Raw genomic sequence first — 15,277 nt, 5'->3', positions numbered from 1 at the left:
AGGAAAAAGAGAGGGAATCGTTGGCCGAAATCGAACGCGTTACGTTTCCCTCCGACTTCCGGCTGTTACACGTATATGAATACTTATTACGTGCGCGGTACTTTTTTTTACCTTTAACCCGTTTTAATTTGTTCGAAAGAGAGGGAGCCGGCTAATAATAATTATCCACGCGAAACGGTGACGATTCACAGGGAAGAATCCTTTAAATATCCGAGCAGAGGTTATTGATTCGTACTGAGAATTCGCCGCTTGAATTAATCAGCTATATCAAGTCATAAAGGTAGACTTATTCCTGGATATTGAATAATTAGTGCGCGGCGTGGAAAACGTCCCCTTACATTCGGTCACGGTGTACAGGCAACTCGCGGAATTAACAAAGAACGATACCCCCTCCCTCCTCCCCCTTTCGGAGATAGAGATCGATGTTATTTCATTTTGCAACTCCACAACGCCACTCGGTTCTCTTTTGCGGTAGCATCGAAAGAGTTACCCTCTTTGATGGCGAGCAACGTCAAGGCATACGATCCAAAAAGGAAAGAAAACCAAAGCACTTTAATTGATAGGCTGATAATAGACTATCGAGTGATTGTTTTCTATGATTCAACCCATTTTGATGTAACTGAACGCGCTAAATATTCCGTTTGAATAAATAATCGCGTCTCTCCTTGCGGATCGATTTGCGCCGACAACGCGGCGCCTGTTGAAAAGACGAAGCGCCTTTCTAAAAAATAAAAAAAAAACAATAGGATTGCATCGAGTGTCGATGATTCGACTCTGTTTTGTGCGCGACAGGTATATCTGCGACGTTCATCGTATCATTTATCGTTACGCTGTTCGCTGCTCGCATACAGTTTTTTTCAATATTATAAAATCAATGGGCGAGTTGAAGCCGGTAAAGTGGCTAAGACCTGCTTGCCAAGCAATTGAACATTATTGGTTGTATGCAAAGGTTATTTCACGAGCATGTTTATGCATGTGCTCCACGCATCGCTTAAGTTAAAATTTAAGTAAAATTATTGCTAGTCGAGGAATAAATAAAAATACTTAATATGAGCACATTTTTAAGTAAAAATAATGTTTTGCTCCAATCTAACTAACAGTTACATCTAAGAAATATTATTGAGTAAAAACAACTTAATATAATTACATGTTTCCATACAAACTGATATTTTAATCAATTCTGATGTGAAAATTAGATCTAAAAAATACCCATGTATTTGCAATTCATTATTTCTAAGTTATATTACTTTTATATTGTTCTGAACACATTGTACACATAATTCGACAATTTATCCTGCAAATCTCTTTTCTTTGAAAAACTAAGAGCACCGTAATCGGTATAATAACATTTATATACTGTTAATTTAATCTAATAATCATACAAATATTTTCTACAGATATTAAAGTATATGTAAGTCAGTGGAAAATCTTTTTACGCCTGTAAGAAGTAATGAAAGTTAATTCAAAAATATTACGAGCCAACGTATGTAGAGTGGATATCGAAAAACAACGTGTGTACAGAAAGTTAAATAGTATTTACGCGTGATTTCAGCGACTAGTGCAGTGACCCTATAAAATCGTTGTCAAATAAAATTTGTTTACAAATATTCGTTCATCCGTTGCAGAGAGAAAAAGAGACGTGAAAATAGATTCACGGATAGATATAGCCGAAAGCGTTTAGTTTTTAATTGCCGCTTGTCAATTGCGCGCGCGGTTGAAAAGTAACGATCATTAAATTTATAATGACCGGATATACGCGGATACGCATGGTGCACTTACGCGTACGCGCGCCTCGCTTCATCCGGCCGCAACAATAAACGCGAAAATCGTTCTCCGATGCGCTCGCCATCGTCGCCATCGTCGTCGTCATCGTCGTCGTCTCGTTGTCATTGTCGTCGTTCGCGAGGAGAGGAGAGCATAATGACACTAAATTTCCCGTGACAAACGACGCGGGCCACTTCAGGATACCGGCGGTACCATTTTTTAAAGCTCACGCTCCGCTAAAAACGCTCGCGGGACACGCTCGAAGGCGCGTGTCGTGATTACACGCGTACTACGTGTTACCTGCATACGTAAGCGCGTGTATATACACGAGTGCAAGCTTGTAGATTTTTTTCTGCGCCACGCACGTGTGTAAACGCCCAAGTATCTGTCTCTAACCGTGCACACCCGCGCGGCTTTTGCGCGGATGCATCTGTGTTGGGTGTATGTACGGATGTATATACGCGAGAAAAGCAGCGGGCGCGCGTGTCACGAGCCAAAATCTCTCGCGTATTAAATTCGAGCCTCGTGGGCCTGACAGTCGCCAGTCATTTGGAGAGTGGTACGAGGCTCTTGAGTGCCACCTTACGGCACTAACGCTGGCAAACGCCGATCTCGTCCGCCGCCCCCTTGATCCTCCACGGGGGAGAGAGAGAGAGAGAGAGAGAGAGAGAGAGAGAGAGAGAGAGAGAGAGGACACAAGTTTCTCCACCACCCCCTCCGGACTCACTCCCCTCTTCTCTTCTTCTCCTCGTTCCGGCGGCGGGTCAAGCTCCGCGCGATCAGCATCGAGCCGCACCATACCGTGTAGTACCTGCAGCAGCGCGCCTTGCACACACGCGACGTGCCCACTCGAACGAATATCTTACGATGCGACGAGGAGCCAGCCGAGCTTGTCTTTTCTCTCGAGAAGGAGAGAAAAGTGCGAGGACCCGGTTGCCGTTTACCGTGCACTGGACTGTACAGGGCTGAACATGCATACATATGGGGCATCGTGATATGCGTGGAAACTACTTGCAAAGTGGATGAGGAGAGAGAGATAGAGAGAGAGAGATAGAGAGAGAGAGAGAGAGAGAGAGAGAGAGAGAGAGAGAGAGAGAGAGAGAGAGAGAGAGAGAGAGAGAGAGAGAGAGAGAGAGAGAGAAAGAGACGAATTCGTAATCAGTATCCATAATCCATATTCTCCGTTTAGCATTAAATGTAGTCTGATATACATAGATCAAGTATTCACGAGGCATATAAAACCAGACTTCGATTAATGTTAACGAGCATTTAGTTATTGGCAAGAAGGTTGCTCGACGTGCATGTAAAGGACTTCTTTTCTCTACCCCCCGATCTTACCTTATAGGTATTTCATATTATATGTCATTCTACATAGCCCAGAGGACCGTTCGTGAACGAATGCAGGGACGAGAAGGCGAACAGGCGCGCTTTTTCCGTTCGATCGATCCTTCAGGTTTGATTTTCAGGATGAACATTCGGCTCCGAAACTATCTGGCGATTGTGTGAGCTGACTTTAATCCCAGAAAGCCCAGGAAAAAATTGTAGGCGCTTTAGTTTTCCGTAGACAACGTAGTGCAAGCTATTTTCGTCATTTCCAGAATTAAGCCGTCAGATAAAAAAAATTTTATGTGCTATGTAATCAGAGAATCAATATTTCTGTTTTATTAAATGCTTGTGTATATGTACATATAGGAGAACAATGTATTCAATATAACGTATAAATGCAAGAAAAAAAAGAGTAAAAGTTGAATCATGATAAATATCTACAGTGAATCTAACGCCTGTCGAATGTTACGTGCGTTGTAGTTCAATCTTAATTACAGTAATTGCAAATATGTACATACGTATTGTAACAATTATATCGGCACCGACAATGGTACTGCTAACAAAAACTCGAACGTAAAGTTGAAATGGCACAGACCCGCAGGTAAGTATGCGGACGCGGTCGAAAAATAAATATCATATTGAAATGACGTCAACTCCCGTACGTCAGCCGGGGACGAGAATTCCAAAGTGTGCGCAGCAACAAAAGCTTTTTTGATATCCTACGGCGAAATGCAGACGATTGTACGGGTATAGGTTTCCTGGATTGGACCTTGAGTCCTTGTTAGCGGCGGTTCTAAATTGAAATTCCTCGGACAGATAAGGAGAACTCCCCCCCGTCGAGATACTGAATGTTTCGCCGCGGTGGTATCTTGGTATCGCGGAAAACCGGGACACGCCGAGTCGCAGGAGGTAAGAAATAAATACCAGAAACAAAACATACACTCCGGGGTTTTTATTAAGAATGCCATTAACAACGCTGTTGATTAGAACAAAAAATTTCATGATTTTGAGAAAGTGGGATTAGCCGTAGCGATATCGATCATTTAAGGGTTATTTGGTTAACACAACTAACGCGAGCTTTCTCAGAATTAATTGAACAGCGGAGAAATTTCCGATGAAAGATACAGCGTGAAATGCGATTGTGACACGCAAAATTGCGAATTACTCTCTCGGGGAGATCTCGTGAAAGGTTATAAATTTTAGAGAGCATTCGAAGCGCTAACCTGCACTGCGCGAATGATAACAAAAAAAAGCGGGAGATACGGTAGTTCTTATCAACAAAATGTCGGAGGGTCAAAATTAATTTAATTTTTCTGTTTTCTTAAGTATTAAAAATACAGGATAAGGATATCTCTCTGCGTCACGTCGATTTATTAATTAAAATAAGTGACACGTCGTAAAATGAACTCCCCCACCCGCACTTTGAAAATTGTATTGACATTAGAAAGTGATGGGAAAGTTTACCCGTATTTGATCGATGTTTCGCGTTTGATTTTTGCGAGGAGCGTTTGTCGCTTTTGAGAGGATGTCCCTGTGTGACACCTCCTCAATGGACGAGTTTGCTCGAACGTGCCGTATACGACAAGAAAGGTGCGCGGTCCTCCGTGCGAGGATCGCAAAGATCAAGGGAAGAGAAAGAGAAGGAGAGAATCAGAAATAAAGAGAGGGAGAGAGAAGGAGAGAGAGAGAGAGAGACAGAGAGAATTGGATGAGGAGAGAGAGGGACGAGATAGCCTGGGACAGTAAGAAATGGGGGCAAGTTTTTTCTCCATTCGATCGATCCATCGAGTCTGATTTCTGCGAGGAGCATCCGTCTTCTGTGCGGTCGTCCGATGAGTCCATTCCGACATTCCAGACGTCGCGACGTCGTTTGTCTGTCGCGTTAGTGCCTTCAGGAGAGCACGGGGGTGTAATGTTCCTGAGGAAAAAAAAGTGTTTATCAGCGAGGAAAACTCGTACTGTAATATCTGGTTCTCTGGTAAATTCTCAGTCACTTTCTACAGCAATTGCTTTTACTCTTGAGAATTTTTTAAGTTCTCTTAAAATCAATCATAATTTATAACTTACCTGGATTTTACTGCATTTTCAAAAATATTTTCCATGAAATTCACCGACATTTCACCAAGAAAAGTTTATTTTCATTTTAGATGAAAACAGATGCATTCTTCATCTACAACATGTCTTCTTAGTTCCCAAACTTTTTTATTATTAATAATCCCTCGACAGAACGGAGAATTATTTTTTGAACGTCTCGATAATTCAAAGCCGCTCTTGCCTTACCTCGGTTTGCATTGCGACAAAGCGCGAGATGTCCAATTACGGAATCGTACGGAAAGCGTCAGACAAAACGCCGAATAAAGCGTCTGGAAAATCAGTTGCTGATGGCTCGCGTTAAGATAGATTAGTCGACCGCGACGCGCCAATAAGCAGATCAGCGATGCGAAGAATCCGGAAAGGAGACGGCGACGGCGGCGGCGGTGGAAGGAAGACGTAAAGACAGAAACGCGGCCAGCTCTTTCGCCGTTCGATCGATCTTTCGGGTCTGATTTTCGCGAGAGACATCCGTCTCAGCTACGAACTCTCGAACTCGCCGGACAAGTACGTGATGGGCGCAGGTGGAAGATAAATGGGGAGTTACACTGGGACAGCGTAAAAATGGATTCCACGCTCTTCTCTCCCGCCGCTTCTCAGTTACAGATGTATCTTCGTGCATCTGTTGTGACGATTTTGCGGCAGCATTTTTAGTACGTTATCGGTATCGCATCGTATGTCGTACCGAGTTATTAAAGTGAGAATTGTTCGACGTTACACAGAGAAAAAGATTAGTCTCAAAACAAGAATATGGATCTTTAACTTTAAAGTATTTGTTAATCTTTTACAGACATAACTTGTTTACATGAAGAATTTTGTACAGTTTTATGAGAGAAAATTTATTTTCCTATTCAATAATAATTTTTATTGAATTGAGAGGAAAAAATATTGGATGAAAAAATAACAATGCTTCAAATGAAGAATTAAAATTTTTTATTATTAATACTTTTATTATTAAAACAATCATACGTAGTGTGCTCTTTAGATAATTAAATTATTGTAACATTAAAGTAAAAATAATTCGTTGTATTTAAAATTATCAAACTTTCTAAAAAAAGATTTTACATTCTTGCTTACAGATGGGACTAGTAATTTATATTAATTTTTTTTCTGTTTACCGAAGTAACAAAAATACGCATCTGCGGTCACAAATTGTAATTTAGCACGGCGCGTTTTTAACGATGTGGATACAAGTTAAAACGCGTGCGCGAATGATTAAGAGCGCATCCGAAACTTTGTCGATTTGTTGCACGGAAGGTGCGATATCTCCCGTAAAATATCTCAATCACGTTACGCGCGTCTCTCGTGCCCTTGCCCCATTTCATTATTTTTAACGATTCCATGATTTTAAAAGATACGTTAATTCGATACGCGCCGTTCACAATTACGTTATAATTATATTTTATATACACGTGGAGCTCTGCAGTTATTGGATTGTTCTTTTAATCATTCAATGTAGCATGACGCAACGTTACGCGTCCGCGAGTGATATTAAATACTTAATGGTACCGACTGTAATTGAATGCGCACTCGTTGCCAATAATTTACATAATTATGCAACTTCGACATTCACGGATTTCGCTCGCGGACTATCGCTATGTGAATGCTATCGCGGACAATGTCCGCGCGGCGCAGCGCGCTGCCAAAAACGGATAACGTCCCGGCAATATTCGCGCTCGCGTTCGTTCATTGTTAATCTGCCTCAGCGCGGGAACAATTAGCTCCCCTTCAATTTTTTACACTGCGGCCACGCGAGACAAGGAAAATATTTTGCGTTCGCGCGCACGAGTTTTCTCGTATTTAAAATTCCAACAAAAACAGATATTGTGCCGTAACGAATATTCCGGTGAAAATAAAAAGAGAGGGAGAGAGGGATGAAGGGAAGAGAGAGAGAGAGAGAGAGAGAGAGAGAGAGAGAGAGGGGGGGGGAGAACGCGGTGCAAAGGCAACAAAACGAGGTCTCCAATTTTTCAATGGTCGTGTCGCCACGAGTCGGTCGACGCGTCTAGGGACGGAATTTCGTGGCGCGGATGATCGTCGGGTAGGAATATCGGATCAGCGGTTTTCGGAAAAACCGTCTTATCCGTGCGAGCGACGAGATTGTCGAAATGCGTGGCCGACAGAGCGGGGCTCACCGCGGAAAATCAATACCCGCTTATACGGGGAGATGAACTATAACGTTACGGCTTCTGGCAACGGCGACGCAAAGTTACTCACCAGTTCCGAACATTTTTAACTATTTCTTCGAATTTTGTTTGTTTGATCAACTAGTTTCCCCGACGGCGGGCTTTGATGCCAAACCGAAGTACGCAAACCGTTCGCGCATCGATCGCTCACATCAAAAGTACAGTGCGCCAGAAACGTTTCTAAGCCGTTCGCGATTCGTGTGCGAACTTCCTTCGTGGTTTAACGTTCTTAGGAGGTACGTTGACGAATACTGTTCTCTCTACACACATGCAATCCGAATAGTAGACGAGGTCTGATTCGTGCGATAAGTGCGAATACGTTTGGCGTAACCGGTTTGGCGTTACCGATGATCGCCGAGGATAAATGTTGCGAGAGTAAGTGTCGATATATTTTTTAAACAAAATACATTTCGCGAGAGCGTTTATATCGCGCGTAGAAATTGTCTGTAATGCGGAATGCCGGGACACGGCATTTTTCTTCACGGGAGATCAGTCAGAAGTAAATAGAGTATCCCAGAACCTCCAACCTTCATTATAATTTTAAATTTTAGTGATGAAACTCTCTTTCTCTTCCTCTCTGGAGTCCACTTTTTCCTGTGGAAAAATTTTGAAAGAATTTATCGTATGTTGTAATTTTTTGATATTTAATATTAAATATATTGATAATAAAACTTTGAATTAAACTGTTTAAAGAACATATTAAACTAGAATTTTAATGACCGACGAGGTTTTTGTTAATTAATAGCATCCCAGCAGCTTAGTTCGCAAAAACTTGTGCGAGTAATTACGATAAGAAATAATTGATCTCAGTTGCTCAAATAGCCATAAAAAATCAAGATTGTCTACGGGTTAACGAAATGATGTGTATTTATAAAAAATTGTGTCTTGTTTTCTACTTTCCTTAAAAATAATTCGAAATCTATCGGTTTTTCTTTCTAAAATATGTCACAAGCTGCGAATTCTACGATGTGCTCGTAGCTTATTATGGCCCTGATATTGCATGTTTTGTGAAATTAAAATTGTTAACAGCATTTTTATGCGTTACTGCAATTTTATCGGAGAAAGTAAAAAAATTTGTACAGGCTAAGTGGATATTATTCGCAGTTAACTGATTAAACATCCCCGAGTATACTTTTGCAGTTATCTCAACTTTGTACATACTTATTCTTTATTCTCTTACGGCTTTAGGTCACTTTAAAGAAGGTGGTCTCTCTTCTTCCGTCAGTTTCGACGGCGATGTAGAAAATTAAGTTTCAATCAAAAGTCCGAACACCATTTTTTTCATCGCGTAGAACGAGTTAAGAAATAGACGTAAACAGAAATATATGGGGAGCATAATGAGAGATTATCCGTAATCTGACGGTCTTAACGCCGATGCTTTAAAGATTTCAGACCTACGTTAAGTCCGCCGTTGGCGTTAATGCACGGTTTGCGTGACTGTTCTACGTCGTAAAGTCAGATTTAAAATTGAAGTGGCCGTAAATACATATAAATAATATCTGCTATAGAAAAATATTTGTTAATACAATTAATACGATTAAATTTAAAAATAATAATTATTGCAAGGATCTCAAGAGGACGTACTAATTAGATGGACTTAATAATGAATAATAATAATAAGGAATTAGAATATTTTGTTCAATATTTTTTTTCTATAGAGATAATAAAAGTTTTTTTTAATTCTTAAATTTTCTTTGGGCAGAATATCCATCTTCTTTACGAGAAGATTAGAGTGTATTCAATTAGTTTCTTGAAAATAATTTTTCTTCGTGCGCTGTTTATCGTTCCAATATTAACTTCTTTGTTCGCACGAGTGATTTGCAGAAAACAATTTCATACGACATGCTTTGCATGTGACTTCGCATAACATACATGGAATATTTTATAAATTCGTCTTTAAGTTGTTAAATACATATAAAACAAATAGAAGATATATTTGTATACATTTTTATATAAATACAGTTGTAATAATTATTATAATTAATATAATAATAATAATATTCAATTTTATTTCGCAGATAATATAATGGTCTAAATATCTTCAAGACTGGTTAAATCTATCATTAAAAAATTCTTGCAAATATCTTGACGTTCTATAAAAAAATCTGAAAAGTTTTCAGCCAAGCAACCAAGCGGTTAAACCAATTATGACAGTCTGTGCAAAAATATTACGTATACGCTCTAGTTATGCTGTAAACAATGGCAAATTGTTTTTGTCCAACAATGAGATGAGATCGATAGAAACTTTGAATTTCTAAAGAATTCTTTTATTCATTAAATTTAAAATAGTATGTGCTTAAGTAATACATTTTTTTTTAAATAAAATTATCTAGAAAAGAGAGAGAAAAAGAGGGAGGAGATTTTAAAATGCTTTTAATGTGCTTTTAAAGAAAGTCTCCGCGGATATTCAAAATATTTTTGGTTCTATTTTGGCATTATTACGAGTACATTATCGAACGCGTCATGTAATTGGTAAAAAAATTTACAGGACAAGATTGATGTAAACAATTGCAATTCCCTTAACTTCCTTATCGAGATGACATGTGTTCATTCGATGCACCCAACGGAGCGAATCTACTAGACGGAAACGGAGCTTTTCCCGAGCTTTTTCTTATTGTATAGCGCGAAGGCTACTGGGGTTGTCTCTGGCGTGAACGCGAAAGTGGAGGTAAAAAGAAACACCCTTAATTCTTTTCCAATCAATCGATTTCTCGAGCTCGATTACCGTCGACTCGCTTGCAACGGCGTGATACAAATTGCGCGTGGTGCGCACATTTTCTACGAGTTGAATTAACATCCGACGGGGATTTACCGAGCGGAGGAATGGAGCTGAGATTTTTATGTTGAGATTGATCCGAGATATCGAGCCGACTGAAAAACCTTCGTCAAAGATGGTTGCAATTGTTTTGCGAGGTATTACGTGCTAAGCGCGATACGCCAGATTCTCTGAGATAATTCATTATTCTGTTTCGCACAAAAAATAAATTATGGACCTCATCAAAAATTACTTGGAAAAAAAACAGACATAGAGATTTGAAAAATTTTCATATTTTTTAATGTATTATTATGTATTCCTTTATGATTTTTCAATCTAATCTGAAATTAACTTCTCCTCCGGAAAGAAATAATTTATCAAGTTTAATTTTTAATTTGTTAAAATTATATTATTTTAAACCATTATATTATTATAATATACTTATTTATATATGATATCACGATCTAATTTGAATGTAACTTCTCCTTGGCGACAATGTGTTTTAGCAAATTTAATTTTAAATCTATTAAATATTCGATAAAAAGTTAAAAATAAAATTATTTATTATATTATTAATTTATATCAGCACGTTTATAGCATTATTCATGTATTTACTATAATTATTATATACTTTTTACGTAATTAATTATGTAATATTAAATGCATATTTATGTAATTGCTATAATTATTATATACTTTTTATGTACTCTTCGTAGAAATGTAATAATTATATAAATAGATAATGTTATAAATGCGCTTAATGATATAAAGAAGTAATATGATTTAGTTTATTAACTTTTTATTGTAATTTTAATGGATTTAAAATTTAATTTGACGAATCACATGTTGTCGCTAAGGAGAAGTTATATTTCTAATTAGAGATCGAGAAGTCATGGAAAGGAGCACGTGCGACAAACTGAGATGTTCTGCACAGAAGTATTGTACAATTTGAAGAAAGAAAATAGAAATCGAAAGGTGGAAAATAGAATTGTGCGACTTATGCTTGCCACGTATCACATTTTCGAATAAACTTCTTATATTAATTCGTAAGGTGCGAGGCCGTTTCGAGATTAGATGTGAGACCGGTGAAAATTGCGGTGCGGACCAGGCACGCCTTTAATTTGGCGAGAAGAGAGAATTCGATCGCGGTTTCGCGCATGTATAAAGAACGCAGTCATCCGCAGCTCATCCTATCCGTCTCTTTTTGGAGCGTCGGTATTCGAATCTCTCGAATGTCGAAAAGATCTTCGCGATCGATTGAATTTCACAGCCCACCTGTCATTCACTCTATGAACGCGCGCGTGTGTGGCTGATAAGAATTATATACGGATGGGTAGAAAACAAGCAAGATCCGCGACCGATGGTTGCGAACTTTGGTTGCAATTGCGTCTGGCTTTTTTTTTTATTTACTGTAAAGCTGATTGTGAGATCTCTCGCTGACAAGTGTCCACGGTCTCGTGAAATTGAAATCGACATTGGCTAAGGGTGAGAGAGACGTGACTTTATATGAGATTTCTCTTACGCCACCGGTTAAACTAAGTTTGTCCTCTTGGTTACTCTCTGTCTCTGTTTTGCATTGGGGACTCAGATGTGACTTCTTTTTCTTGACCGAGACCTGGCTTTCGTTCTCCGCCAATTAACCGTCTCGAAAGCGTGATCCTTTTACGCTTCCCCTCGCGTGCGCTTATCGTCCCCGTTCCCGTATCTTTTGATCTCGAGCGTCGTAAAATCGCCTACTAGATGTAAATCGCGTACGCGTCTCGTATCTCATTCAGGCGTGAGATGGAACTCCTGATTCCCAGTAGTGATACACGCGTTTCTATAAGCCGAACTGATTAATGCAAGGCCGTTCGTGATACGCACGCCTTCTAAACAAACGTGTGTTTGTCTATTATTTCTTGTGATTTATAAACTGTGTTAGATTCATATAATTAAAAATTATCTAGATAAAGAAAATCAAATAAATGTTGAAACTCAGTTGAAACAGAGATAATTTATCTTGAATTTATCTGTGTAAATTATATACCGTTTTATCTAGATTTTAAAATAACACTGATAAGAAAAACGATTCAAAATATAAAAACAGTATATTTATATTTTTATTTGTAAATCTTTATTTTTCTCTTCAAAACAAGAGTTTTCAAAATAATTAAATCTGACAAAAAAATGTTTCTCTTTCGATTTGGATCAGTGCAGAATTTTTGAATATAGAATACGCAAATAAAAATGAAGTCAAAAAATATAGTCAAACCATAGATCTCACAAGTTCTGATTAACTGAAAATCGGCCGATTAAATTTATGAATTGCCAATTGCAAAACTTAAAATCGCATTTATTTCGTTTTGTTTATATATTTTCTACAAATTGAAATTTATTTATGTAACATAATACTTTTAATTAATAATTAAATATTTTTTAAATTAAAATAACTTATAAATTAGTAACAATCAATTTTAAGTTTTACAATAAATTCATAAGTTTAATCAACCGATTTTAGTCGGAGTTAGTAAGATCGGTTTTATATAACTCATATTATAATGACTAAAGTTCTCTGTGAAAATTTTCGAATCACTTATAGGGTAATTTTTATATTGTACTACTATATTTTGATTTATGCAATTTGTTATTACTACGTAAAAAATGTTTCTTGTTAAAATAAATGCTAACTCGGAAGTTTAAGCTAAGGGCAATACTCTATATTCGTGTTGTTTATTATATCAACTTGAATAATTCGAAAAAAAAAAAAAATTTCTTTTATCTAAGATAAAGGTAGAAATAATTTAATATACAATCTAATATTCTAGACACAGATAGGATAAAACTATTTCTTCATTTAGACAATTATTTAGACAGTTATATATAAATAATAGTAAACACTGCTTATGAAATGTCTTTTTTACAACGTGAGTCCATGTAATCGTGTTGAGAGCTGTAGGCGGGACTTTAATGAACTCGCTTTTAAGACAATTTCGCTTTATTGAAAATTCAAGTCGACCTTATCGTCCCGTCAAGTTTTATATTAGAAATTAAAAAGTTACGGCGGATAATGTTGAAATATTATAAGAGCCAGGTCCTTCGACCGCGTAGACGTCGTTCCGCAGCGGGGGACACCGATACGTGGGGAAACCTTTAGTCGCGCAAGAGCCGCCGGCGTACAATATCTCGCGAAGGTGCCAGGTACCCGCGGCGCACCTGCGAGAGCCCGGCTACTTTCGGATCGACCGACCGGCCAGATCCGGGCCGCGCGCATATGAACGATACTATCGCGGCGAAATATTGTTGCCGTAGTTAACGAGATCGATGCGAGTGCGAATCTCCGCGAGAGACTACCTACGCCCGTGCGCGCTCATACACGCGAGAGCCGAGGTTGATCTTCGCTTCTCCCTCTTTTCCTTTCTCTCTCTCTCTCTCTCTCTCTCTCTCCTCTTCATCCCCTTCGTTCTCTCTTCTCGCACCCTGGTCTACTGGCATTTCAATCGCCGACTGTCGAAAAGTGAGATATAGCTAATCGGCCGTAAGCCTCCCCCGTGCTGGCGGCGAGCGTCCGGCGAGCGCCGGAGCGAGCACAGGAGAATGGGGACACACCCTCGGTGTCATCCAACCCCGTCCTTTGTGAGAGTTTGCGCGGATTTCGCACCACCGACGCACGATCTCTTGCGTGGGTCGCGCGATGCGTCTTTTGTTGCGACGTTGTTAAACGATGCGTCCGCTCGTTTTGCGATCGGCGGGACGCAACACGAGCCCGTTTGACGTTGCGTGTCAGATTACGAAACGTCCTCATTTCCAGCGCGCTTATGCATAACGGGAATCTATGTATAGAGAAGATAGGTGATATTGTAGCCCTTATTTAAATTTTACACAATAATTTTAGTTAATGGTCAGTGTTTTAAATTGAAAAGTTAACGATTATATTCAGCGAAGTTCTTCAATAGATTCTAGAACTCAAAGTTACATATTTATTACATTAAATATTATTTATAAATATGTAGCGGCGTTGCATAATGAGTTGAAGAGGAATTGGAGGTGATAATATTGACCACAAAAATAAATTTAAACAATTGGTTTTATAATTAAAATACACATGGTTTTGTTATAAAATTATATATTTATTCAGAATAAAGAGGAAATATTGTAGAATATATGCAAATATATTCGTATGTACGTACACATAAGTTTCTCACATATAGACTACAATATTGAAAATCTATAATGTAATGTAAATTATAGATTAATAGTAAAATTACAATCACCTTACCGAATAACTATTCCAGTATGACTGGAACTTTGAAAAAGAAACTATATTAGACTTATCATTTCATTTTATCGTTTAACTTTGCATAACTCGAAATGTGTACAGTCGAATTAAAAATTCAAAAACCACTCAAGTGTAATATTACGCTCAACATCGAGGAAGTATGTGCGATTAAAATGTATTTCGAAAAAGAGAGTTTCGAAACGCTCGAAAGTAAAAATGCCAGCTGTTATGTATTGGCATATTAGCGTCACTATATAACAATAGATTACTAAACAAATAATCCCATCAATAATTACTAAAATTCGTCATCTAATAATGAAGATAATGTGAATTAGAAGATTTTTGATTTAATTAGTGAAAAATATATATAGTTGCAAAAAATATTTCATGAAAGTTTTCATATTTTCTCGCGCAATAAGGAAAATGTGATTAGTGTGAAAAGTAAACTTTGAAAAAGAAGAAAGAAAGAAAGAAAAGAAAAAGGAGATAGAAATTATTTTTTTTTATATTAAAGTAGTTATTCTGTAACACTATTTAAAAAAAAATTATCAGATTTATCAATTATGCAATGTATATATACTGATACAATATTTCAGTTTTATACTTCGATCTAAAAATACTTTGTAAATTTCCACCGACTCGCCATCAATAATAAAAAAGAAAGAATTATTGTTTATTCAACGCGAGTTTTAATCAGTGTCACTTGAACGATTGAAAAGTAACACTTATTTAAAAGCGATTCCTTAATCGAGGATGAAACGTCATTCATTTACTGCTGCTTCTCCAACGTGTGGTATTAAATCGGACACGATCTCTGCAACATTAAACAGCCACATTCGGAGCCGCAAATGTGAGGTGAGAATGTGAGCCGATGAGTTTCCTGTAAACGTACCCGTTTTA

Source organism: Monomorium pharaonis, chromosome 3 (genome assembly GCF_013373865.1).
Source record: "Monomorium pharaonis isolate MP-MQ-018 chromosome 3, ASM1337386v2, whole genome shotgun sequence".
Taxonomy (NCBI): Eukaryota; Metazoa; Arthropoda; class Insecta; order Hymenoptera; family Formicidae; genus Monomorium; species Monomorium pharaonis.
The sequence above is the reverse complement of the archived record's forward strand: the minus strand, read 5'-3'. Positions refer to the sequence as shown.